Below are 11,307 nucleotides of genomic sequence, written 5' to 3' on the forward strand. Positions count from 1 at the left end.
CCACCGTATCGCTCTAATCGGTTCCCGACTCGAGAACACAGTCGAATCAAACTTATCACTGTTATCTCAGCAGATGTGCTCCGCTCCCCACTCCAGTGCAAGAGATAAACATCTGGACTGAGGCACTCCACATCTTGAGAAATTGAATTTCATATCTCTTTTTGTTACTCGAGTTCTTCCGATTTTTTTTTTCCTTTTTTCTAATTTTAAATAAGTGCAGATTCATTTCTCTCTGTGATGACTGATTTGCTGTATTTAATACTGTTTCCTTTTCTGGAGGTTATGTTGATCAAACTTCAAGCTTTAGCATGAAATAAATTCACTACATTTGAAACGCTATTATGTGGAAATCCTTTCATTATGGGTGCTTCTTTTTTTTTTCTTTTTTTTTTTAAAGTGAGATGATTAAAAATAAAATCACGTTCACGTCTCTGTGAATCTTGTTTGCGGTTTCTCAGTGGCCGAGTGGCTGGATTTAATTAGAGCTGCAACACGTGTTGGGAGCCAACAGAGGGCGCTGCAGGACAGCGAGTGCACTGAAACGAGCTTTACCAAGAGTCTGCTCTGCTCTGTTGGGAAACAAGTAGGCTGATTTTTGCACACATGAAGCCTGCATCATCACACTCACTTGATGAACAGTCAGAGCAGGAACTGCTTCCGCCGCTGGTTAGACTTCAGTGTGGGCAAGCAGAAATAAAAATGATACGGGAACTAATTCTCAAAATGATTATTTATCAAACTCAGGGTCACTGCGGCTCAAAGAACACTCCAAAAATGTGTTTCCAAAACATTGTGCCTTACCAGTCTGAGAGAGGGAGACTCTTTTCGGTTGTCCACAAATGTCAGAGTCGGAGTTAATGTTTTTTTTTTTCGGTTGTATTTCAAGTGTCCCGAGAGGACACTGGACCCGTGCACCTCCTCTCGCCTCCGCATTTAGACTTTAGGGCCAATCGGGGGGTCGTCTAAGAGAGAGAGAGCCTTCGGAAAGTTTTAAGCTCGACTCGACGGCAGAAAGAACCCCGGAGAAAAAGTTGCTGTTCCAGCGTTGGCAACTGCAAAGCAACCCAAGACGAGGAAGATGGATTTATCGAAGAGGGTGAGAGGGGGAGGATGGATTATGTAATGGGTGAGATTGACCAGTGAGCCCAATCAAACGGGACGCTCTCATGCGCATCCTCAAAATCAGCTCAAAATGAAAGTACCTTATGAGTACTCTTACTTTTTTAAAAAAAAATTTACGATAGTACTTTTACTTTAGAGGCGTTTTTAAATGCGGGGCTTGTACCACTACATTTATACTGGGGTACTATTACTTCTCTCCGTTTGCTGCGGCCTCTTCCTGCTTGAGCTTGCCGTCAGGGAGGGTCGTGAAGTTAATGTGGCGGCAGCTGTGTCGGCCTCTGCCAGAGCTACAAACACCAGCCCGGTTTCCTTGTTAATAGCAACTATCCTGAGCTTGTTTTTACAATTGATCTTGTTTTTTTCTGACAGAATTTGTCTCTTAAACTGCCTAAATTAACATTCCCAAAGTGAACATGAATCTCTTGTATCACTTGACCTTTTATAACCTTTCACATTGTGATGTTTTAGAGCAGGGGGGTGTCAAACATACAGCCCGCGGGCCGAATCCGGCCCGCCATGGGGGTCCAGCTCGGCCCGCCGGATGACTTTGCTGAGTGTGAAAATGACAGAAAGACATAAATTGCATTTCTATGAGAATATGGAGGTTTATGAGTACAAACATTTTGTAATTTTTTTAAATAGATCCAGTAATTGCTTCAAAAACAGCGTAAATGCGACGTCTGCTCCGGAGGCAGCGGTGCTCGTTGCTAGGGAATCTTCAGAGGAGAGCCCAGGTAGATGAACAGTGGGCTGATGTCTGAGTTTTTGCTCTTTATGTTTCTAGTTTATTGTAGAAAGACCTTAAAATAGGGTTTATCATCCAAAAACCTTCACCAGTGATTTAAACATGTGATTTTACTGGTCTGGCCCACTTGAGATCAAAGTGGGCAGTATGTGGCCCCTTAACTCAAATTAATTTGACACCCCTGTTTTAGGGCGTCACTTGGTGTTTCAGGCACTGACAGCTAAGACAGGTTCAGCTTTCCTTCCGATTCCCAACGTTCCCTCCTTTCTTTCGAGTAGCAGTTTGATGTTTCTATTTTTGCATCGTAACAACAGATGAAACTCTCTGGTGATCCAAACGTTACATTACTCAGTGGACACTTTATAGTTATTACTGAACTTCATGCTCAGAAAGTTTATCACGGGGTGCAAATACCTGAAGTGATTCACGTAACCCTTCATTTAACAATTGTCTGTCCATGCAAAAAGGGCGGATGAAGAACCTTGAAGGGATTTAAAAACTGAAACACAAGAAGCCTCCTTTGAAAACACGCAAAAAAAAAAGTGTTCTTTGTCCGACCTCAGTTGAATTCCTTGAGGAGCCGTTGTATAATTCTTTGTCACAAGTTGCAGACGCGGAGGACCGTTTACCAAGAATAACTATGAATGATTTGGTTGTCCCGAGGCTGCATTTGGACATTTTTTGGCCCTTGCCTGTCATTAGTTATGTGATGATGGCACAGATGTTTTTGGTCCAAACACACACATCATATCGTTTTCCATTCATACTCCAGACGACACACACACACACACACACACACACACACACACACACACACACACACACACACACACACACACACACACACACACACACACACACACACACACACACACACACACACACACACACACACACACACAGAGACAGCAGCAATCTGTTGCTGTCTATTAAGCAGATTATGAGGCGAGGAACTCGCTGCATTGTGATTTACAGATGTGACTCTCGCTCCGACCTCGTGAGTCAAAGCGCTGCGTACCATTTAACTGGACAGATGAGCCGGGCTTCAAACGTGGAACTGCTCATATTCTTTATGTTTCTATGATTTTTTTTATTTTTTATTTGGACCCACTCGTGGCTGATTTAAACGGAGATATCTCGGCCGACAATCTTTTTTACGTCAAGAAGAAGGAGATCTGTGAGAAGCAATAATTGATTTTCTCATAACAATTTATCAAAGGAAAGTGTAAACAATGTGAGGCAGTTCACTCGTATTGATAAATTATCAGCATGTCAACAGCGGACTCATTTTGAGGCTTTTAGCTTTTTGAACGCTTGTTCATCGCAGGTCTTTGCAGAGCTGCCATGACAGGAGGTCTGTCCAAAAATATAGAAGAATCACAACCCGTTGAATTTCCAGCTGTTTTTGTTTTTTTTGTACAAACAGCACAAACATTTCAACTGGCCAGAAGCTTCATTAAAATAGTGGCAGCAGAGATGCATTCCCAAAGCTGGTACGAGTATTGTTTGTGACAGTAAATCTAGCATGGGTGAAGGTTGTTAGTCCTGTTATGTTTCATGTGCCAGGCAAATGATTGTATTTTCCTTTTTACATAATTTTGTCTTTGATTTAGCTCAAAGTGTTTTGTTATTTTCTTTGCTGTACGCTTCTTCAGTTGAGGAGAAAAGCACGTTTTATAAATGCAGCTACACTATATGTAAAAAAAAAAAAAAGGTTTTCATCAACCAAAGCAACCTGTAGCAAAGAAATGATAAAAAAAAAAGAAAAGAAAAGAAAAAGGCATACTTTGAGCATGCTAGTGTTGGCATGCTAACACGCTTTCATTCACAAAAAAACCTGATTTAAAATCCTTTAAAAATACAAAAAAAAACATCATTTAAAAAAAATAACATACATACATATAAAAATGAGCTCCAGAAAAGTGCTTGTTTGCTCTTCCATCACATTCATGAGTGCCTGTCCTCTACCTGCACCTCACCACTATCACTGCAACCTGATCTCGGTTGTAAATAGGCCACTGTAACCTCAGCCCTCAGGCAACATGTTTGTGGTCACAAAGTTGTGTGTGTGTGTGTGTGTGTGTGTGTGTGTGTGTGTGTGTGTGTGTGTGTGTGTGTGTGTGTGTGTGTGTGTGTGTTTTTTGAAGAACTGGTGAATTAGGCCAGGCAGTAACTCTATAGCATTGAGCCCGCTGTCACTGAGCAACTGGGGCTGAACGGGGACATGTGTTCACCTGACGCACACAACAGTTACTGTCGTCAGTGCCAGTGGGCCATTGTAAACTCATCCTGTCATTTTAGTTAACTTCCTGTATAAATGAAGAGGTTTTCTGTGTGTGTGTGTGTGTGTGTGTGTGTGTGTGTGTGTGTGTGTGTGTGTGTGTGTGTGTGTGTGTGTGTGTCCACCCAAAAAAAAAACCAACCAAAAAAACAAATCCCCTGATGCTCAGTGGAGCTATCATAAATCCATAACCTTGACCTAGAAGCGTTTAGGCAGACAAGCTGGATGTTACAGCCTCTTTACCACCTCGCTCACTTGATGGACTGTAGGTGTGTGCGCGCGCGTGTGTGTGTGTGTGTGTGTGTGTGTGTGTGTGTGTGTGTGTGTGTGTGTGTGTGTGTGTGTGTGTGTGTGTGATGGTGGGGTTGGGGGGTTGTGTGTGTGTGTGTGTGAACTCCAAACACAGAAAAATGGCCAAATTGTGTGTGTGTGTGTCACTGCTTAGTGCATCACATTCCTGCCCCTGAATCCAATCTATCTTTCATATCTGTCCCCATTTCTTTGCTCTGGACATCCCTTTACACTCTCTCTCAGCCTTGCTTCACCTGCTGTCTGTCTGTCTGTGTCCGTGTGTGTGTGTGTGTGTGTGTGTGTGTGTGTGTGTGTGTGTGTGTGTGTGTGTGTGTGTGTGTGTGTGTGTGTGTGTGTGTGTGTGTGTGTGTTAAACCTGTTTCCGTGCCCGTATGCATTCGTCTATATTATTGAATCACGTGTGTTAAGAGTTTGCAGGGTTAGAGGACGACCAGGGGCGGACGACCAGGGGAGGACGACCAGGGGAGGACGACCAGGGGCGGACGACCAGGGGAGGACGACCAGGGGAGGACGACCAGGGCAGAACTCCTGCGCGTACCTCTGCGTTGTTTTCATGCAGAGCACACATCGCGGGTGTCTCCCCACCTTTTGCCCTCGTTCGGCACAGTTTCAGCTGGTCCCCTCCGGCCGAGCTGCAAAAACCACCGCTCCTCACATACCACCTCCGTCGTAGCTGGTTGTAAATCACGCATTAATGATGTTGATGGTTCCGATTGACTGACGCACACTGTGGCAGTTGTACATTTCCTGATTAAGGCACTCTTTTGTAACTGCTCATGTTTACTGCTCTACAGCATAAATGCATCCTCCGGCAGATTTTGCAACTGCTTAGCTGTTAGCTGCCTTCCGGCTTGAATCAGAGTTTAAGCTTCATTTGGAACCGCGGTGTATTTTTAAAGCAAATATGTATCGCGGCCCAAAACACCATCATTTTAGGCTGATGCTAACGGGCCTTCCATCGGGTTTCACTGGAATGTTGCTAACTGGTGCACCGGTTCCACTTCGGGTGGTGGTTTACTTTAAACAGACTATTTGAACTCGTTGAGGGGTCTGACTGTGTAAGTCAACCCTCAGCGCTCCACTGGGTCTACCAGGGTTAGATGTGGGTCTGATGAGTTGCATTATGGCCCCATTTCCCTCTCATTCCTATCCTATCGCCGACCACATCCACCTCACCCGCTCCCAATTTCCCAATCAGCTCACTTGTTTTCCACTCTCCTAATCAGGCCTGCAGGATACATGTACCGGCTCACCAGCTCCACTCTTTGCTAAATTGCCTTTTTTATTTTTATTTTTAAATTTTATTGTCCCGCCTGTTTTGGGCTTCTTGTTCTGGTTTCTTGCCTCCAGACCACGCCTGTGAGCTCCTGCTTTTGTATTTGCCACATTGACTGTATAATAAAAAAGGATGTCGTCTCCGGATCTGAAAAGTGAAACCAATTTGGAGGTGTCTGAACACGCAATACAATACAACCGAGGGTCGGCAGAGGCTGGCTCCAAAACCCCTCTGGTTCCAACAGACTCCCATTCAAATGTTGTCATTTACTAAATGCTGTCGTGTGTGAATAACAAGAATGCAGTTTTTAAATATTCTCAAAATAAGAAAGGGTCTGACTTCTAATAGTGAGGGATCAGAAATTATGATCGTTCTGTGGGGAGAACGACATTCTTGCGGCACCCGACACGCCCTCAAGCATGTTGACCTCTTTACACTCGAGCAGTGCTGCGAGGTTCACCTGTGGGACGGCATCAATATATCAGCATGTGGCCTCCATCTGACATCCTCATGATGCACTGATCTGCTTCACGTCCAGTCACTGTCTTTTTTTTAAGTTCCCCAACTTTATAAAAGCATTTTGTACTTGGCACCAACGTCCTTTGAACAAAATCAATAACACTCTGTCAAACTGTTTAATCTACCTGAGTTTACCTGTTGCCGATTTGTGGATAATGAGTTGTTCATTAGAAGCAGGTGCAATTTTATAGCCTTACAATGCTATGTCAGATCATAGAGAAGTCCTATAAGTCATTTTTGTAGTGATAATATATAGAAGTGGGAACTCCAGAACAGAAAATGCTCGTATGGATCAATTTGGAAAGACATCTGGGATAACCTGCTAACATTAGGCAAGGCAAGTTTATTTTGTAGAGCCCATTTCAACAACGAGGCAATTCAAAGTGCTTCACATAAAACCATTAAAAGCATCAAAACATAAGGCAAAGGAAAAGCAAATTTAAAAACGATTAAGAACATTGATCGAAACATTAAAAGCAGTCATTAAAACATTAAACAAGCTAAAAATAGAATGAAAGTTGCAGTGCAGTTTAAGAAATAAAATACAGTAATAAGATGCAGAAATGCAGGAAATTGATCAACATCCTTGAGTCTGGTTCAATTTGAAGGCAGCAGCAAACAGAAAAGTCTTAAAATCTGGATTTGATAAGCACTTAACCTGCTAACTGGCGCTACCATTATAACGTGCAGCTTCAACCAGTGTGTCAATCCTAATCTTTACCTGAAAGCCTTAACACAGGGGGAGGAATTTTAATTATGTGCGATTAATTCAAACATTAATATATTTCTCGGAACTGTTGTTTTTGTCTTGAGTGCTTTCACACAGAAAAGTGACGTTTGGAGGTCGATTTTCTACGATTTTTTTTGGGCGCATAAAGGCATCGACCAATCACGTTGCACATTTCCGTTATTGCGTCGTCCCCAGTTTCTGCTGTGAAGAATATTCATTCAGGTGCTGCACTTAAGCACACTCTGTTATTCCTCTTTTGCCTTCCTATCTGTTCTTAAAGTGTGACTTTGACACCCGATTCATTACGCAATGACTGCGGTGCGTGCACCTGCGTGTCTCCTGGACGTCAGGCGTTGGACAAAGGGCTCAGTTGATGTAGACGGTCAGGAACATTTAAACAGAATCGCTGCCAGGAAGCCGAGCAGCTCCAGGTCTTTATCAAAGGTCAGGTCTGCTTTCAATGTTTTGGACACCTCAGCCACCACCTCGGCCAACGTTGTGACACATCTGAGCTGCAGCTCTGATTTAATGCAGTGAAATATCAGCGGGTCACATTTTCACCAATTGTGTGTATTAAGCTAAAACTAATCTCTGTTATTGTGCGGGACAAGAAAGCCTTATACAAATGAGGCCTGTTTTATTTGGCTCCGAGCATCAGCAGGAGATGCCAAAATGATCTTTTGGCCCATTGATTTTTGACGCCATCGTCGATACTGTTGACTTTGTGGCTTGGCCGCAGGATGTAAAGCTTCCCGCCTCAAGTTTTCTCATCTCCAGGCTCGGGAGAGAAGAAGAAAAAAAACACACAAAAAAAACAGAGTCTTTGGCTGAGTACCTCCTCCTCACGCGGAGTGTTTCCCCTGATCCTCTTGACATAAGCACTTTTTCTGTCAGGGTTGTCTTTAGTTTGGAGCTGTCATCAAGTTTGCTGGGATTGGAAGACCTGCTGCATGTGTATGTGTGTGTGTGTGTGTGTGTGTGTGTGTGTGTGTGTGTGTGTGTGTGTGTGTGTGTGTGTGTTTGCTATGTGTGTGTGTGTGTGTGTGTGTGTGTGTGTGTGTGTGTGTGTGTGTGTGTGTGTGTGTGTGTGTGTGTGTGTGTGTGTGTGTGTGTGTGTGTGTGTGACAGAGAGAGAGAGAGACAACAAAAAGGTGATAAATACAGAGCATCACCTGCTGAAAAATGTTGCACAAGGCTGCAGGAAATGTTTCACTTGATTACATTTGGAATCCCTGACAGATGGAGGCTTTGACATTCTTCTGTTGACAAACCGGCACCAACTTTTCCTCCAGATTTTGTAACTGCTGTCATTTCTTCAGCCAAACTCCAGCCTTGACGTAACCTCCGCTGTGCTTATGCATTAGAGAGGCTATCGCACTTCCCCTTTTACTTGCCGCCACATTATATGACAAATATGCTGCTAACAGATGGCACATAATGTACTGGAAAGCACCAATGTGGAAGTTTATCTTAGGGCCGTGAGGGACTATTTGTTCAGCGGAGAATAGGAAATATACAAAGAGAAACTCCAGTCTAGAGGAGATGAGGGAAAAAAAGTGGAGTTTCACCAGTCGGTCATAATGACCAAATCTAAAATAATAATTAGTGTTGATGAGATCCTGTTGTTTTCTTTGGACTTTTGTTTGCCTTTCATCTTTTTGTTTTGAAGCTTGTATTTGACTTTAACGTTTGTATTTAAATTAATAAGCACTTTTCCAAACCAAAGTGCAAAGTGCTATAAAATTTCAGTTTATTCATCAAAATCAAATTAAATATAGAAGTCAGACAGTAGAAATGTAAATATGCTAATGGTAAAATAAGAATCTGAAAAAAATAAATCTAGGCTGCTAAAACGGTTGTAAAACACTTGTCGTGTTTTGTTTTAGGTGTCAATATGCAAAGGTGGCAAATATATTGACATCTGTGGTGTTTCCTGAGACAAGAATCTGAACACGCCCTGCTGGTTTTTAGTTACTTTTTCATCTGACTTGGGTTTGATAGAATTTTTTTCATATCTGAACGAATAGGGAATGAATAATAATCGTCATGAAGTTGAGCTGTCATCATTTGCAACTTGTGACTAAATTAGAAATAAGTACAACTCAAAGATTCAGTTTCCATCTGTGTTCAGTTGTGGTTGGATAAAAAGTCCAATTGGCTTAAATCCTTTTTACTCTCAGGAGGTCCAACTTGGAAATGTTCTGATCTGCATGTAACATGAAATGTTGATTTGCTGATAACAATTGTTGTGACGCATCGCAACAAACTTTAATACCTCATTTTCTTATACGCCAACGCAAATACGGGAAGTCTTAATTCAAAACTACGACATAAACAAACAAAAAAACAAAATCACGATTTAATGCATACAAAAGTATTTTTCATGTATCCGATATTTATAATTTCCACTCAAATTTAAAAGGCAGATATTAACGACTGTAGCAGCGAACACTTTCCCTTATGTTCAGTACATTTTTGAAAACAATGAGGTGAGCTTAAAGGAAATTAGCTGGAAAATATGGCATGTGGAAAACTGTGATACTTGTGATATCTGAATATTCTCAACGATGGTCTTCACAGGGAGTGGACATTTATTTTTAAGCAATTTGTAGTCGGACGCATTAACAATCAATGATTGATTGTTAAAGATGAATTAAATATGGTGAGCGTTTTTACATAGGCTAGCTTTGCAGCCGGCCAGATGGTCCACCTACTGGCTCAAGTTTTTCATTTCAAGATTTCATTTCCGCTTTCAATGAATGAAACATTGGTGATGATTTAAATCGTGTTGATTCTCTAAATTAAGACCTCCACTATGGCTGCCAGAGGACATGTTGCACACCTGAGAGCCTTTATTAGTCCGCAAAAATGACCAAACGTTGTCTTTATTAACGTATGGGTTTGTTCTTGTATGACAGACCACCTGCAACACCCCCCTCCCCCAACCCTCCCCTCCCTCCAAGCCTCTCTCTCCCCCCACATTCCCCTCCATCCCTCATTAGCCCTTCGTCAGTGCTGAATTATCCCGTCGTTTTATGATTCTCCAGAGGTGGCCGGGTGCTGACGCAGCGCTTGGGAGTTGTCTTGTGCCGTCTGCTTTCTCCCCCCCCCCCCCCCCACCCCCCCGCTCCCTTCTGCCTCCCCCTCGCTTCCACAGCCGAGGAGAGAAGGAAACGAGGGAGGACGGAGGACAGTTCCCTTCCCGGAGGGGCCCGTAGAAAGAGCAATGGCAGGCTAATGAAAGGCACGCGTGACGGGGAGGCCAACGGGACCCGTTAAACTTTCTGCAAGAAAATGATTAGACAGCGGGGACAGATGAAAGACAGACATATTATGGATCCAGCGGAGATTATTGGCCTCAGCTCTGGCTCATATTTGCGATTTAAAATAACTCAACCTGCCGTCGCTCACCCATCTCTCTCTCGCGCTCTCTTTTTTCCTTTTTCCATCTCCGTCTCCTGCAAACATCCAGTTCAAAGACACCCCTGCTCCTCGCTTACTGTTCCCACATTAATTAAATCCGCATGTAATTACGTATCGTCAAGGAGGGAATCTGAGACGGCCAAGGAAAATTGGTCTCGGCCTCTGCATCTTTGAAGTGAAATTACTTGAGCAAAGTTTAATGGCCGAACGCCACCCTGGGCCGTGCAGGGAAAGGTGTTAAATCAAAAGAGCCGCCTGACATGTGACCTCACTATGAGGTCACGGGAGGGGTGAGAGAGGAGACCATACCCCCCCACCCCCCCCACGGGGATCAATAAAGATTGTGTGACGATCTGCTTCTGCTTGTCCTCATTTCATGACCTCACAGCAAATGGCTCCCCATAAGCATCCATTATAGTTTATTTATGAAAACAGATTGTAATTATTCAGTCGGAGCTAGAGGCACTGGATGGCATCGATGTGAAGAATTGTTGGCGTGTGGTGATTTAAACCGTGCGGACTGAGGCACTGTTAAACGTTTCGCATTGTATTGGCGTGAACATATGTCGTTAACGCTGTTCCAATCAGTATTTTTTACATGCAAATGGGTAAAATAACCACATATAACCTGAAAGGGGTCGATTACAGAGTCAAATTGAGACGTTCTTCAAAGCATCTTTGTGTCTTCCAGCTCGTTGTTTTAGTTTTGCAACGACTTTTACTGTTTGGTCACATGTAAATACGCCATTGCTCGCCGTCACGTTAGCCACAAGGTGATCATATCTTAATGTTGAGTTCACTGCTGCTGTGTTGCCTCTAAGTGGTTAAAAAAAAAATGAATGAACGTAGGTTTGAAGAGCGAGGTGAACATTTAAGACGGGTTTCTAAGTGATTTCATG

This window comes from Brachyistius frenatus, unplaced genomic scaffold (genome assembly GCF_029030835.1).
Source record: "Brachyistius frenatus isolate BFR_SWC_R1_liver_20210118 unplaced genomic scaffold, ASM2903083v1 Contig_127, whole genome shotgun sequence".
NCBI lineage: Eukaryota > Metazoa > Chordata > Actinopteri > Embiotocidae > Brachyistius > Brachyistius frenatus.